Raw genomic sequence first — 15,052 nt, 5'->3', positions numbered from 1 at the left:
AGGGTAGGAGCCAAGGGTAAAAGAAACCTAGAACTTTCCCAGAATTGAAATATACTTTTAAGATGCTTTCCATGCAACTTTCCTTTCCTTTCACTCCTCCCATAGAGCTCAGATTTGGAAAAGAGACCGAAGGCTTTTCCACACACGTTTCTTAGTTATTTTTTTTCTCACAGGTATTTTTTCCCAATAAATCTTTTACGCACCCAATCCCATGTTGATGCCTACTTCTTTGAGAAACTGAGCTAAACAGGGAGCATGTGGAAATGTGTATGGGTGACCTGGAAAGGCCAGCCATTCCTTCCTCTTGCACTGCCGTGCCTACGTAGTTATAACTCATGGATCCACAACAGAGTGAAGAAAACATGATCTAACTGTGCTCAAACAGAAGAGGAAAAGGTAGGTTTGGTGTGCAGAAAGAAAATGAACACTGCTGCAGCCATCTCTTACACTGTTGTAAGAGATCAATGGTATAGAGAAACTGAGAGGAAACAGTTAAAATGGTATCCTCATAAATGTTCAGTACTCCAGATAAGAGACTTTTGATGGTAGTGGTGGTGATTGGTTTGTTGATTTCTCTGTGTGTGTGTGCTCAGTCATGTCTGACTCTTTGTGACCCCATGGACTGTTTTTTTTGTTATTTTTATACATTTATAAAATTATGATTATATGTGTAATTTGAGTCATTATTGACTCAATATAGATATTCATGGAATCATATAAATTTCAGTCATTTTAATAACTTCATAATATTTCATGAGCTATTTGTACCATAACTTGCTTAATCAGTCATCCTTTATTGAACTGTTAGTTTTTTCTTTCCCTATAATTACAGGCAAGCCTGGATGATATTTGTACATTTAAGATTCTTTTTTTTTTTTCACTTGGCTGATGTGGGGCATTTATCCCTTTTTTTTTCACTTGGCTGATGTGGGGCATTTATCCCTTTTACCCAAGTAACTCCTTGTATTTCAGCTCTGAACTTAAGCATTATTTTCTTATAATGTTTTCCCATACCCTCTAGGCTCTAGCTTATTCTCTTTTAAACTGTCTTAGCTTGCTGTATCCCACAGCATGTGTTATAGTTTGTTGCTACAAATTCTGCAAGCATTTACTTAAAAAGAAATTCTCTCTTTTGTTCACTAAAAATGTGCTATGCACAAGGGTGTGAACATTTTGTTTGACACATTATCTATGGCACAATAATCAGCAGGTAACAAATATTCAATAATTATCAATTTAACCTATGATCAAATATGTTTTCTGAGAATTTCTAGTGAAACAGATTTTTGCATCTTTCTTTAAATTTTAATCTGTTTAAGAAATGTCATCTTACATACAGAAAATGTGTTTTAAATTAACTTGTAGCAATCTTTAGTAGGAAAATTGACTTGTTGAGATATTCAGTACAAAATATTTTCTTACCACATATTGTTTCATGTTGTAAAGTGTTGTTTAAGGAGCTCGTTAAATTGGCCAGATATGTGAAAAGATCTGTGGTTAAAGTTTATATATTTGACACAATGTAGGGATGTTATCTACATGAGTGTGATATTGTATCTTCTTCCAAACACCTAAATGCTCAAACTAAGAAGCTCAATGGTAGTAAATGTCATTGGGAATAGAGGTTTGCTTAAAAAAAAAAAACAAAAAAACAAACACCAACAGATTAGTCAATGAATAATCACCATGGGAGTTACCTAAGGATACTGTCATATAGATGCATTGTAAATAAAGGTATAGAAAGGAATAGGCAAGCCTAGTGGTGTGATGGAAGAAAAAATTTACTTCCTCTCAAGAAACAAATATATCAGACAACACTGTGGTGGCAGTGTTATATTACCTTCTTCCCCTTTATCTGTTTAAAGCTATGTCATTTGAAGGAGCATGAATTTCATAGGCTGTTTTCATAAACCAACCAAGTACCACATGGAGTGATCCTGGTACTGAGTTTGTGTTTATGTGGTGTGTATTACTTGCAAAGATGAACAAGTCTCAGTCTTTGCTCTCCAAAATTAACATTTAAGAAGGAAATACATTTCATTTTTAACTTTGCTAAATGAGCACAGTAAACCTTGTATGTGATTAGTGCCATTTGCCAGACATGAGCAAAATGCTGGAGGATCAATCAGAGCAAAATGCACCTCTAAGGTTTGTGATTGTCACAAACAGACTCCACGTGGTGGGGTATTTGAGAACAGTCTTCAGTGATGGGCAGAATTTCAAGACTGATATGTGAGAAGAAAAGAAATATGTTTCAAAAGAATGAATAACATGATTGAAAGTTCAGATATGAAAAACAGGTCATGTGCGTTGAATAGAGAAAGTTATTTGCTGGAGTCTGCTGGAGATGGAGGAGATGTGTGAGAGGACAGAAGGTTGTTCTTATTCTCTGATGGGCAACTGAAAGCTCTTGTTTATTAGTGAGTCAGAGACTATGTTGATATGACCTATACTCCATCTAGTCTCACAATGATGTAGGATGTGTCTGAGTTGAGAGAAGTATGGAGGAAGAAAACAATTTATTAAAATAGACTTGAATTAGTCTGAAATAAGTATTCAACATAAAAATAAATTTCTAACTGCAAAGCACTTTTCAAGTTAAATTTGGGATTAGCAAAATAGTGCTTAATGTGGACACTGCAGAGACTAATTTGAAGAAACGTAAACCATATGGCTATTCTATTACTCATTTCTGTTCAGATTTTTGAAGAAAGGTAAATTGTTGCACTGTTCTGACTGTTCAAGTATGAACTCGTCATATTTGAAATTGCCATATGTCTATATGTAAAATCCTAGGAACCTATACTGGAAAATTGAATAATTGAAAAATAATGCTACAATACTTTAATATGGTATGAAAAAATTGTGTAAATGTATAGACTTATCACATCCTTCTTTGCAATTGGAGGTAATTTGGGGGTAAGGAAATTTGTTAAAATCTATCAGTACAAATATTTAGTATACTCTCAGGACCACTACATGGTGAGTTGAATCAATAACTTTTAAAGCACATAGAAAATGACACATTATTATCTATAATTGTCTTCCCTGTTCTTCAGCATGTGCTGTTTTTTGTGTTTTTTTTTTCAGTTTCTTTGTAAGGAGTATCATATGCATCCCAAACTCACCCCACTATATAGTTGTAACAAAAGAAAGGAAAAAAAAAAAGAGGAAATGAAATCATGTCTTTACACTTCTGGAAACAATCATACTGTATGAGTCAGAGAGTGGGTCATTGCTGTTTTGCCAGAATACCATAGTAGAACTCTATTGAAAAACCCAACCAACACAAAAAGTAGTTTAAGGGAAAAAACGACAAGCAGTCAAAATATCGCAGCCTCTGTAGATTGATGCTGTGTGGCTGGTCTTTATTTATGGCTACGTATTGGAAAATCTGTTATATGAAAAATAGGGATTATACTTTGAAAATAAAAGACGGCCAGTGATTCCAGGACAGGTTTTATAACGACTGTTTATAACAGTTTATAACAACTGATTTGAAGGAATTTTTCAAATTTCAAGGCCACCTAGTGCCTGTCCTTCTAACTGTGGAACCATAGATTGTTTTTCAATTTAATTTACACATATATTTTGTGCTCTAAGTATCCTGTAACAATTAAAAATAATACTGTCCTATGGATGCATATTGCTAACTTTTAACTCCAACATACATATTTTAATTCCACAATGCCTTCTGTTAGTTTGTTTGTTTAACCATTATTAATCAGGATAGCATAGATCTGAAAAACATGATTTTTAATTCACACTTGAGGATATGGATACATTTCTAGATATAAGCAATTTCTTTTCTTTTATTGCTTTTCATTTTTGTCTAGTGGTGATAATATGCCCTTGTTGTATATGTGTTTATACATAATTACTTATAAATTTTTTGAAAAATTTAACCAATGTATCATGCGTCATTGGAACAATATGTTTCTTTTTCTCTATGAAATCAATGAGAAAACAGTGATAAGTTAATGAAAAATATTCACAGTTTGATATCTCATGTCAGATATTAAGTTGCTTAGAGTTTCTGTAGTCTTAAGTCCATCCATATGAAGAAAAGCAGTGTATAGCTATGGCTGTTAATACTATTAAGATGAATATACAGATGATAAATGGATAGATAAATACATAGATGATGGACACATACATACATATATACTTACATGTTACCATACACACACACCCACAACTGTATATACACTATTGCACAAATTGAGACTGCTTGGAATTTATGATGACGGTCAGTAATGGGTGTTTATATAAGACCTCTGGAATTCTACCTCATTAATTTTATATTGTTTGCAAAATAAAAAATGACTTAAGTTCTCAGTTAAGACTTTAACATTTTTCCTTTTAATAATACAGAAATTTCTATCTTTCAAATCAAACATTTACTTTATTTCAATATTATGACCAAATGATTGTTTTAGCAATATGCCATTTTATTTCTGTAGAGTCTTCAATATAATTGATTATATAGCCCCTATATTTCTTATTCACCCCAAAGATAGTCTTTGCTCAGATATTGATATCATTAATAATTTATTGACAAAGTCTTCAGTTGAAAAAATTTAACATATTGTATATAAATAAAATATTGAAGTATTATGGGGAAAGCAGACCAATTCCATTGTAATTTTGTTAATAAGTGAATATAAAACATTTAATAATAATTTCTTATTGTTTTGAGAGCTAAAAGGTTAGTTAAGACAAATGTCAACTAAATATATTTTTGACAAAGAATTATTCATTCTGTTATTTAAAATTTATTCTTTAATTTTTCAATAATAGCACATAGTAATATTGACAGGTGGCTATTGATGAAACTGATGGAAGGATTTCACTCATTTACCAAATTTTTATTGCTTTCAAAAGGTCTGTTAAATACTTAGAATGCATAAATGAATGAAGCATTATTCCTAACTTAGTAGACTCCAGCTGCTGCTAAGTCGCTTCAGTCGTGTCCGACTCTGTGCGACCCCATAGATGGCAGCCCACCAGGCTCCCCCGTCCCTGGGATTCTCCAGGCAAGAACACTGGAGTGGGTTGCCATTTCCTCCTCCAATGCATGAAAGTGAAAAGTGAAAGTGAAGTCACTCAGTCGTGTCCGACTCTGTGCGACCCCATGGACTGCAGCCCACCAGGCTCCTCCGTCCACGGGATTTTCCAGGCAAGAGGACTGGAATGGGGTGCCATTGCCTTATCCTTTAGTAGACTCCAGTCTATCGGAAATGGTAGCTTGCAAATATTCAACATTACGCATAAAGTGCTAAAAATAAAGACACATTCAAAGTACCCCATAACCCGTAAAAATTTGTTTTTTCATATATTTTCTTCCTTTACAAATGTAAGGAATTTTTAAATGTTTCTTCTATATTATTACAGAATCTTTGTCTTCCTGTCCTTCATTGTTGTTCTCTTCTGTAACAGTTGATGCATTCTTATATTAACTGTCAGTTTGCTTTGTCTATGCCTAGACAATAAGACAAACAAACTGAAATACTAAATGTATAAGTCAAATTATTTACACTGAAAGTTATTTTACCAAATGAACTGAAATTTGAGGGTTGCTATGTTTTGTTTTTCTTGTGTAAGATTTACATGATTTTAGATATCCTGAAGAATACATTATAAAACTTTAAATTTAATTACTAAATGAATATATCAGTACTTAAATTTAAAATTTGAGCTAATATTTGCTTTATCTGTATGTTATTTGCCAGTATTACAGTGAAAAAGCAGTGAGGCAACTAGGTTTATAGAAGCCGAGATAGTTTATTATCATGTTGGTATGGAAAATTTCTAGCTTTCAATAGATAGTTTTTTTTTTTTTAAGTATTAATCCTTTAACAAGATAAAACCTATTGAAAAAGCTGTTAATGTAGAAATCATTATGTTCTAGGAGCAAATGCGAAAAATGCTGTAATCTTCACACAATGAAATTGTGGTTGTTTTGAGGTCAAAATGATCAGTATTATTTTTCTCTTGAGCAACACAGGAAGTAAAGGGATTTTTTTGTTAATTCCATCTGGCTCACAGATGTCATTTATGGTGAAAATTGGTCATATATGAAAACCTTATGGCAAATCTGTTTTGAAACACATTCATTTTTATAGGGAGATAAAAGGCCTAGTATATATTATAGAAATATTTAAAGATAATATATTTACCTATTCACATCAAAAAAATTATGTTACTAAATGGTAATTTTTTCAACTCATTATTCTTATCTAAAATAATATTCAGCATTTTTCCAGTCTAAAGGATGACATTTGAATAAAATATTTTTTCTAAAAATTTACTTCTATTACTAAAGGATATATGGATATATGTAGTGAATATATTAGGGGAAAACTCTTATTCTTTTAATAATGTTTTTGATAAGTTTTGGCTTATGAATCATTTCTTTGAAAATTCTGCTTCATTCTTTATTTCCATTTAAATTTGATTTCTAAGAAAACATTAACTAGATGATTTATACTTTTAGAATGTATAAACAATATAATATTTTAAAGTTTTGGTTTTACAAATAAAAAAGTAGACCTTTAAAATGATGTCCATAGTCTTGCACTAAATCTGTTTATATATGTGTGTGTGTGTGTGTGTGTGTGTGTGTGTGTGTATGGTTATTATTCCATATCCAGCTTTCTCTACAGGACTGTCTTATGCATTAAAAACAATCTGATTGCTAATATAGTGTGTAAGTGAACTTTAATGTGGTGCCTGATATTCTTCTGATACAGTCAGTTATCCTGTGCCTGAGTCTGACTTCCCTGCTGTTCACACTGGGGCATAAATTCTCAAATGTATCTAGAGTCCTTGCTATTATAAAGTCCTCCTCCCTCCTGCGGGTCAGTGAAGAGGGAAAGGTTACAAGTTCAGAAAATACTGCTGAACCAAGCAGCTTATGCATTCACCTGTAAACTTACAGGCACACATATATATTTTCTCAATATCCAATAGTAGTTTCAGGTCATGCGTCTGTGCTGAGATGATAACACTAAGGCCCAGTGAATGCCACATTACTGTGATGTACAGATTTCTTTTTAAGCCAACAACAAGATTACACTTAATTATGGCCTCATTGAAGCCAAGTTAGATGTGCAATAGGCAAAAATAGAAGTAGGTAGAAGAGTTAGAGGAGGTGAATGTATCATAAAGAAAATGCATATCTGTGCCTTTCCTGCACCTGTACAATATGTGAAAACAATTTGAAATTTTGATTCCATGAATACATCCCACATTCTTTTCATTTCTTTGACCAATATGTACTATGTTTCTTAGGCAAGATGTGTATTGCTAAAATGGCATCAGGAATTTCATTATTGAGTTTAGACTTAAGGAATTTAAATATGATGTCATAGAACTAAGTGGTAATTCAATGCAACCAGCTATTCAACTGAATAGCTTCTCTGAGCATGTGATGAACACTTTACGCAACAGCAGTCTCTTTTCATGTATATGAACCTGGTTTTTGAAAAAAATAAGGATGTAAAGTAGGCAAATAGAATAAAACCAAATGTATCCAAGTTGCCTACCAAAGCCACCTAGCTCAAGTTTAGAAGACTTGAAGTTGCATGTAAATTTTAAAGTTCTTTGCATTGTTACTTACCCAGTGAGGCACTTGTAAAACTAACAGTGCAAATGATTGCAATATTCAATACAATTTCTGACACAATTATTTGGAGCTTCAGACCCAGGACAGTTGAGCTTCTCAAACTAACAACTCTGCAATCAGTGTAATATTTGTCACCTTCTAGAATTCTGATAGGTACCATAATTTTGTCGTATTGATCAATATGCTATGCTTTATATCAATATAAAAAACCAATATCAATTACAGTCACTTGGGAAAGTTTATGAGAACTCATGAAAGCTTTTCATCAATTTTAACAGTCTCCTCTGAAGGACTCAGCAAATCTTATCCTTTCTTTATGAGCATGTAGCTTTGTCTAGGAAAACCAAGTAATCAGGTACTATTCAAGTGAAATCATCCAGTTAGAAAAATGCCTGTGTAAAGGTTTTGTTGATGTTTGTTTTCCAGTTGCTTGGCTGATCAGAGTATATTTATAATGGAAAATCTTTTGAGTAAAATATAATTTTATTATTCAAAATGTGGATCTAGAGCAGATTTATTAGCTGTTTTTCAGTGTACACCTGCATAGTACAATGGAATTATAGGTTTTAAAAAGGAGTGCTTCAAAATACAGTGTTGATTTTCTTCCCCTGCAGTGCAGGTCCACACTTTTCTTGGAGTGTGTGTGTGTTCAGCTGGTTCTCCAAACCTTGGTCACAGTCTCACTGACCTTCGTTGCTTAGTTACAAAATCCTCTTTGTGATTTGTGAGATGCTTGTCTTGATGGAGAGCAATGGATTTCTTTTTCCTAAAGTAAACTTTCAAGAGAGTTTCTATTTCAGAGTAGAACATATTAAAACCAGTATATATTGCCAAATTTAGAACTTGTACTTCTTAGGGACTAAAATTATGAACTGGAATTTTTCTTGTCCAAATCCTATTTAATATTGCCAACATTTACTTCCTGGTTCTAGAGAATAGCACCTCAGACTGCTAGAGTTACAATCTAAGCTCCTTAAAAAAATGAGGCAACTTTATAAAACTTAAAACATGAAGTATAAATATGAGAATATGTTACAAAATGTCATTGTATATCTTTGGAAGACAAATATTTTTAAACAAATCAATAGTGTAATACAACTTCCATAAGGAAACTTGAGAAGAACTATATTTTTAACAATCATTGATACTAGAAAAAATGTTACATACATATCATTATGTTCATTATCACAGTATTTTTCTCTTCTAGAATTCCATATCCCTGAGCTAGTATCAAAATATATTTTGACATCAGGTAAATACTTGTTCAAACTTTTATATCCAGTTTTGTTTTGTTTTTTAACTCTAGTAATTTAATGCGTTTATAAAGACACACAAAATAACAACACTTGCTTGCTGTTGAGAGTTTAGGTGTATGATTCTGGAGATTAAATAGAAGGCAATGGGCAAAGTGAGCACCAACATCATGATCAAGTTACAAAATAACAAATCCATCCTATCACAGATCCAGTTTGCTTCTTGACACTTGAGTGTGGAGTCCCACTGAAGTTAGGATAATTGGTACCAGCTGTTTAACTGTTGATTTTTTTTTTTTTTCTTTTGGACACAAGCCAACTTGACTTGAAAGCAATGCCACTAGAAAGAAGAGACTAAGGACTAATGCCAGTGTATATGTATGTATCTCTTTCAAACCATTTTCCTCAAGCAGTTCATTTTGAGGCCTCAATGATTCAAACACAATAGTGATAATCAGTTGCTTGACTGCTAAAAGGCAGCTGGATTGATTGAAGGCAAGAGGAGTAGAGAAAAAACATTTCCTTTAAACTCTTTTTTACTGAAAGAATGATTTCCACTCAACAGTGGCAAAATACTTATTTTCGTCCTCCTATTAATAATATTTTCTAGAATAATATAGTATTGTTAATACTAATAATAATATAATATTCTGTAAGACTTATTTGTAACTAAGGTAACAAATTGGCCCTGAATTTCCAAATTTTAGTGTCTTCATAATTATTTTCCTTCATGAAAGTGTTGAGCAAAAAGTATTTTTTGCTAGAATCCGAATATCAGATAATATCTTTCCTCCCTCTAAATTTCAGTGACATAAGTCACTGTCTAACTCAGACATTGCTCAGATATCATCTCAGCGGTTTGTCAAATTCTCAGAGGTTTATCAAAATTCACACTATTTAATATTAAAACCTAGATCACCACTTAAAGTCTCTTAATTCCTAGCTACTGACAGTCCTACTCTATACTATACTAACCTTCTTCCCTATTTTTGCCAAATAGTGATTTTTAAAAAAATATATAATAGTTTAGTAAACTGTAGAATTGCAAGCTAATCAGTGAAATCAAATTGATAAAACATTTGTAACCTAAAAAAAATAAAAGCTTCCCTTTAGATAAGAGAGAGCTTTTTAAAAGTAGTAGAAAGTATGCAAAGAGGTATGTTTAAAAGGAGTAATTTGGCAGCAAGGTGGTCAAAAGGATGTTAATATTAAAGATTTGAGAAACAATCAATAAACCAAGGCAAGGATGAATGTGCCTCTCTCAGAGTCACATTCAGAAGGTAAAGAAAGAAAAGAATGTGATAAAAGCTGTGAAGAAAGACAAGTCTGGGCTTGAAAACAACTGGATAAAAGAAAGGAAGGGTATTAATGCATTAAGGGAGAGTTGATGCTTTGGATGATGAACCGTTTGTTCATCTAACCAACATTTACTGAGCTCCTGCTACCTGCCAGACGCTCTTCTCTTTACTTTGATTAAAAGAGAAATAGTCTGTCATGGAAGTGGGTAAGATTGTAGTAACCATCTTTATCATTGCTCATTGCTCAACATCTTTGTCTTTAAACACATCTGTTTAAATGACCTTTTCACACTTCTTATATGTCTCTGGAAGAATGGAAAAGAATAAGTATCTAATGTGTAGAATTAGAACTAGAAGGGACTTGAATTATAACACAGTGTTAAGCACATAAGTAGTTTGACACAGCTGAAGATAAAAATGAATAGCCCTTCATAGTTTATGAATTACTCTCTTTTCACTTTTCCCAGATCTCCTGAGGCTACCTGTTCCTTTCTCCACTATTGAGGATCTTAACTCTTCTCTGCTTCTTCTGAAGGAACCCTAAGTCAACATTTGATTTATGGGTGGGGAGAACATATTAACTCTGTTACCTGAATACAGGTACCTGAATTCAGGTAACCCTGGTACCTGAATACACTCCCATGAGTTAACTGAGCATTCTTGCCAAAAAGTCTTTAAAATAGAGAATAAGTTAGCTTCACAAAGAAGCATTTCCATTTACTCATGTATCCCACCTCTAATTTCTCCCCCATGTTACTGAGGATGGGTGAGAGTTGGCTAGTGCTGGATACAGTTAGGCTTTTCTTGGACTATACTTTTATCAGTAGGTGGGACCCCAACCGCAACTGTCAACAAGGCAAAAACAGTGGATCAGCTCAAAGTTCCTCTCCCTTGGTACCGTTGACATTTTGAGCCAGATAATTTTTTGTTGTGAGGGACTGTTTTATGCAAGGTAGAATCCTTAGCGGCATCCCTGTTTCTCTATTCACTAGACACCAGTTGCATGCCCCTTCTCCCCCACCCCAATAATGACAATCAAATGGCTGCAGGTATTTCCAGTGTCCCCTGGAGGGAGCAAAAATCACCTCCAGTTGAGAGTCACTGGTCTAGCTGGGTCAGTCTGTCATACAAATACTCAGAAGCAGTTCAGTTAATAGGGGTCATACCAGTTGACCCATGCTCTCCGACTTCATGTAGTACTATCCTCCATCTGTGGATCAAAAGCATACCTTAAGGTCTTTTATAAGAAATAAGGTGTTTCTTCTCTGTGGCTAAAATACTTTTAAGTCTATCCATTGGAAGAAGAGGTTGTATTCTTACTGGTGGCTTTTCTGCTTAATAAAGGCTTCCCTGGTGGCTCAGACAATATAGAATCTGCCTGCAATGCGGGAGACCTGGGTTCAGTACCTGGGTTGGGAAGATCCCCTGGAGAAGAACATGGCAAGCCACTACAATATTCTTGCCTGGAGAATCTCCATGGAGAGAGGAGCCTGGAGGACTACACCCATGGGGTCACAAAGTGTCGAACGTGACTGAGTGACTAAGCACAGCTACTTAATGAGATGAAGTTCATTAGCACTAGAAACCAAAATACTTTCATAGTCAGTATTTGTTGACAGCAACATGATTTTACTCCTTTTTTTGTGATCCCATTGTATAAATTTTATAAAACAAACATAGGCTTGTTCTTTTATTCTCACATCACAAATCTAAATAATCACAAAGGGAACATTAAATTTGTTGATCAGATTTACTTTGATGTCTCAGAGTTATCATTGTGCTGACCCCACCTACTAGATATGCCCATATCAAATTGGGGTTCTGCTTTGAACAACTCACACTTTAATATGATGACAGTCTCTGTATGTGTGCTTTACTAAATTGTTCATGCATTTCACATAATAGGTAAATATATTAAGCATAACTTTTAGTCCTTTGGCCATAATACATAATATTTATGTTTTTCAATAAGCATATATCAGTTTAATGAAAAGAATCCCATATATCATTTCTGCTCATCCTCAAGCACCATTTAATAGGAACATGCATTCTCATCCAATCTTTATGTATGTCTAGATTTAATCAGGAAGAGAACAAATTAAACCAAGTGCTTAGGATAATTGGCACTATAAACAAAAGCAAAATCATTTGCCTGATTTTTCTTAAGCATTGAATAAAAAGACATAAATCTTCTATTCTTCAATATGTTTCAATGCACTAATGCTTATGAAAGTCACTTTAATGCCATGACAACTCTGAAATTTTTATTTTGCAACAATGATTAGGTTTAAGCTATATAAAATGACACATTGCCTATGTTGTCAAGGGCCAAGTAGCATCTATATTGTCTATTTTTTTCCTTCCTTAAATTTTCTTCACTCAATTAGTAAATAAATCCACTGAATTTGCAGTAAAGCCTACAACTGATAAGTTTCTAACTGGAATGCATCATTTGAAAATAATGTTTTACCAGCTAATGTTTAGAACAGGAAAAAATATTTTAAAGGCTTTTCAGTTTATAGTATTCTCTCATTTACTTGATATCCTTATAGATGCTCTAATGATGCTGTTTGAAATTTATATTTTCAAATAGTTTTGGAAGCCTGTATTGCCAATAAGAACCTAACAGACTCCTTGTTTATGTATTGTTCACCAACTATAGATATTCTAATACTTGAGATCATGAACTATATCTTTGTATCCTGTATGGGACCTATACACAGTAGGTGCTCAATTAATATTTGTTATGGGTTATATCCATCAGAGCAAGACCCAGACTCCCCATAACCAGTCCCTCCCATTGGGAAGCTTCCACAAGCCTCTTATCTTTATCCATCAGATGGCAGACAGAATGAAAACTGTAATTACAGAAAACAGACTGATCACATGGATCACAGCCTTGTCTAACTCAATGAAACTATGAGCCATTCCATGGAGGGCCACCCATTCCATGGATGAGTCATGGTGGAGAGTCTGATAAAACATGGTTCGCTGGAGAAGGGAATGGCAAACCACCAGTATTCTTGCCTTGAGAACCCTGTGAACGATATTAAAAGGCAAAAAAAAAAAATATGACACTGAAAGATGAAATCCCCAGGTTGGTAGTTGCCCAGTATGCTACTAGAGAAGAGTAGAGAAATAGCTCCAGAAAGAATGAAGAGTCTGAGCCAAAGTGAAAACAATGCCCAGTTGTGGATGTGACTGGTGATGAAAGTAAAGTCCAATGCTGTAAAGAACCATATTACACAAAAACCTGAAATGTTAGGTCCATGAATGAAGGTAAATTGGAAGTAGTCAAACAGGAGATAGCAAGAGTGAACATCGACATTTTAAAAAGCAGAGACATTACTTTGCCACTAAGGTCTGTCTAGTCAAAGCTATGGTTTTTCCAGTGGTCATGTATGGATGTGAGAGTTTGACCATAAAGAAAGCTGAGTGCCAAAGAATTGATGCTTTTGAACTGTGCTGTTGGAGAAGACTCTTGAGAATCCCTTGGAGAGCAAGGAGATCAAATCAGTCAGTCCTAAAGGAAATCAGTCCTGAATATTCATTGGAAGGCCTGAGCTGAATCTGAACCCCCAATACTTTGGCCACCTGAAGTGAAGAACTGAGTCACTGGAAAAGACCCTGATGCTGGGAAAGATTGAAGGCAGGAGGAGAAGGGGATGACGGATGAGATGGTTGGCTAGCATCACCGATGCAGTGGACATGAGTTTGAGCACCGGGAGTTGGCGATGGACAGGGAAGCGTGGCATGCTGCAGTCCATGGGGTCGCAAAGAGTCAGACATGACTGAGCGACTGAACTGATGTGATTCCTAATACATGTGATTGATTTTATGCTTCTCTAACACTGAATGACAGAAAAATAGAGAATTTACAGTAGGGAGATGATAGGGTTTTATATTATAAGTGAACTGATTGCACCCATGTTTTCTAGGTACCCAATTATTCTTATATATTAATGTCAAATTTTAAATGTGATTTCATGCCATTCAATAGGTAAACTGAAATCTCAAATGTGTTTAAGATACAACATAGCACATGTTGAGCTCACTTATCCTTTTCAATTTAGAGTTTACTTTCAGGAAATACAAAAAAAATCATTTCAAAATTTGGAAAACACTCACAAAGGAAATAGTTTTGCTTATGTTTTTGGCAATGGAAATGAATTACATACCAATTACATACCAATTACATACCATTTACATACCAATTACATACTATTTCCTCTAATTAATTGATTTTCATATTTTAAGAAAATTGCCTGGAATGTTTTATACATTTATAATAATTTTGACTTCCAATTTAAAGCTGTATTTGAGCAAGAAGAAAATGCATTATTTTATTTTCACTGAAGATAATCTTTGATTTTTCATTGCTATAATTCTTCTATATGTGACCCCTTGCCCATTTCCGCTGGAGAAGGCAATGGCACCCCACTCCAGTACTCTTGCCTGGAAAATCCCATGGATGGAGGAGCCTGATAGGCTGTGGTCTGTGGGGTCGCTAAGAGTCGGACATGACTGAGCGACTTCCCTTTCACTTTTCACTTTCATGCATTGGAGAAGGAAATGGCAACCCACTCCACTGTTCTCGCCTGGAGAATCCCAGGGATAGGGGAGCCTGGTGGGCTGCCGTATATGGAGTTGCACAGAGTCGGACACGACTGAAATGACTTAGCAGCAGCAGCCCATTTCCACATAAAGCATCCCTTTTTTAACTCCCTTGATGAGGCTTTGGTGTTTTTTAAAACTAAAATATTATTAATAGTAGAAGATTATTATCAGTGTCAGAAATGACCCCTTATAAAGACCATTTTAATATTTGTGTATGTGATACAAAATATTGTCAGAGACTCTAACACAAGCCCCAG

The sequence above is a fragment of the Capricornis sumatraensis genome, chromosome 17 (genome assembly GCF_032405125.1).
Source record: "Capricornis sumatraensis isolate serow.1 chromosome 17, serow.2, whole genome shotgun sequence".
Classification (NCBI taxonomy): Eukaryota; Metazoa; Chordata; class Mammalia; order Artiodactyla; family Bovidae; genus Capricornis; species Capricornis sumatraensis.
The sequence above is the reverse complement of the archived record's forward strand: the minus strand, read 5'-3'. Positions refer to the sequence as shown.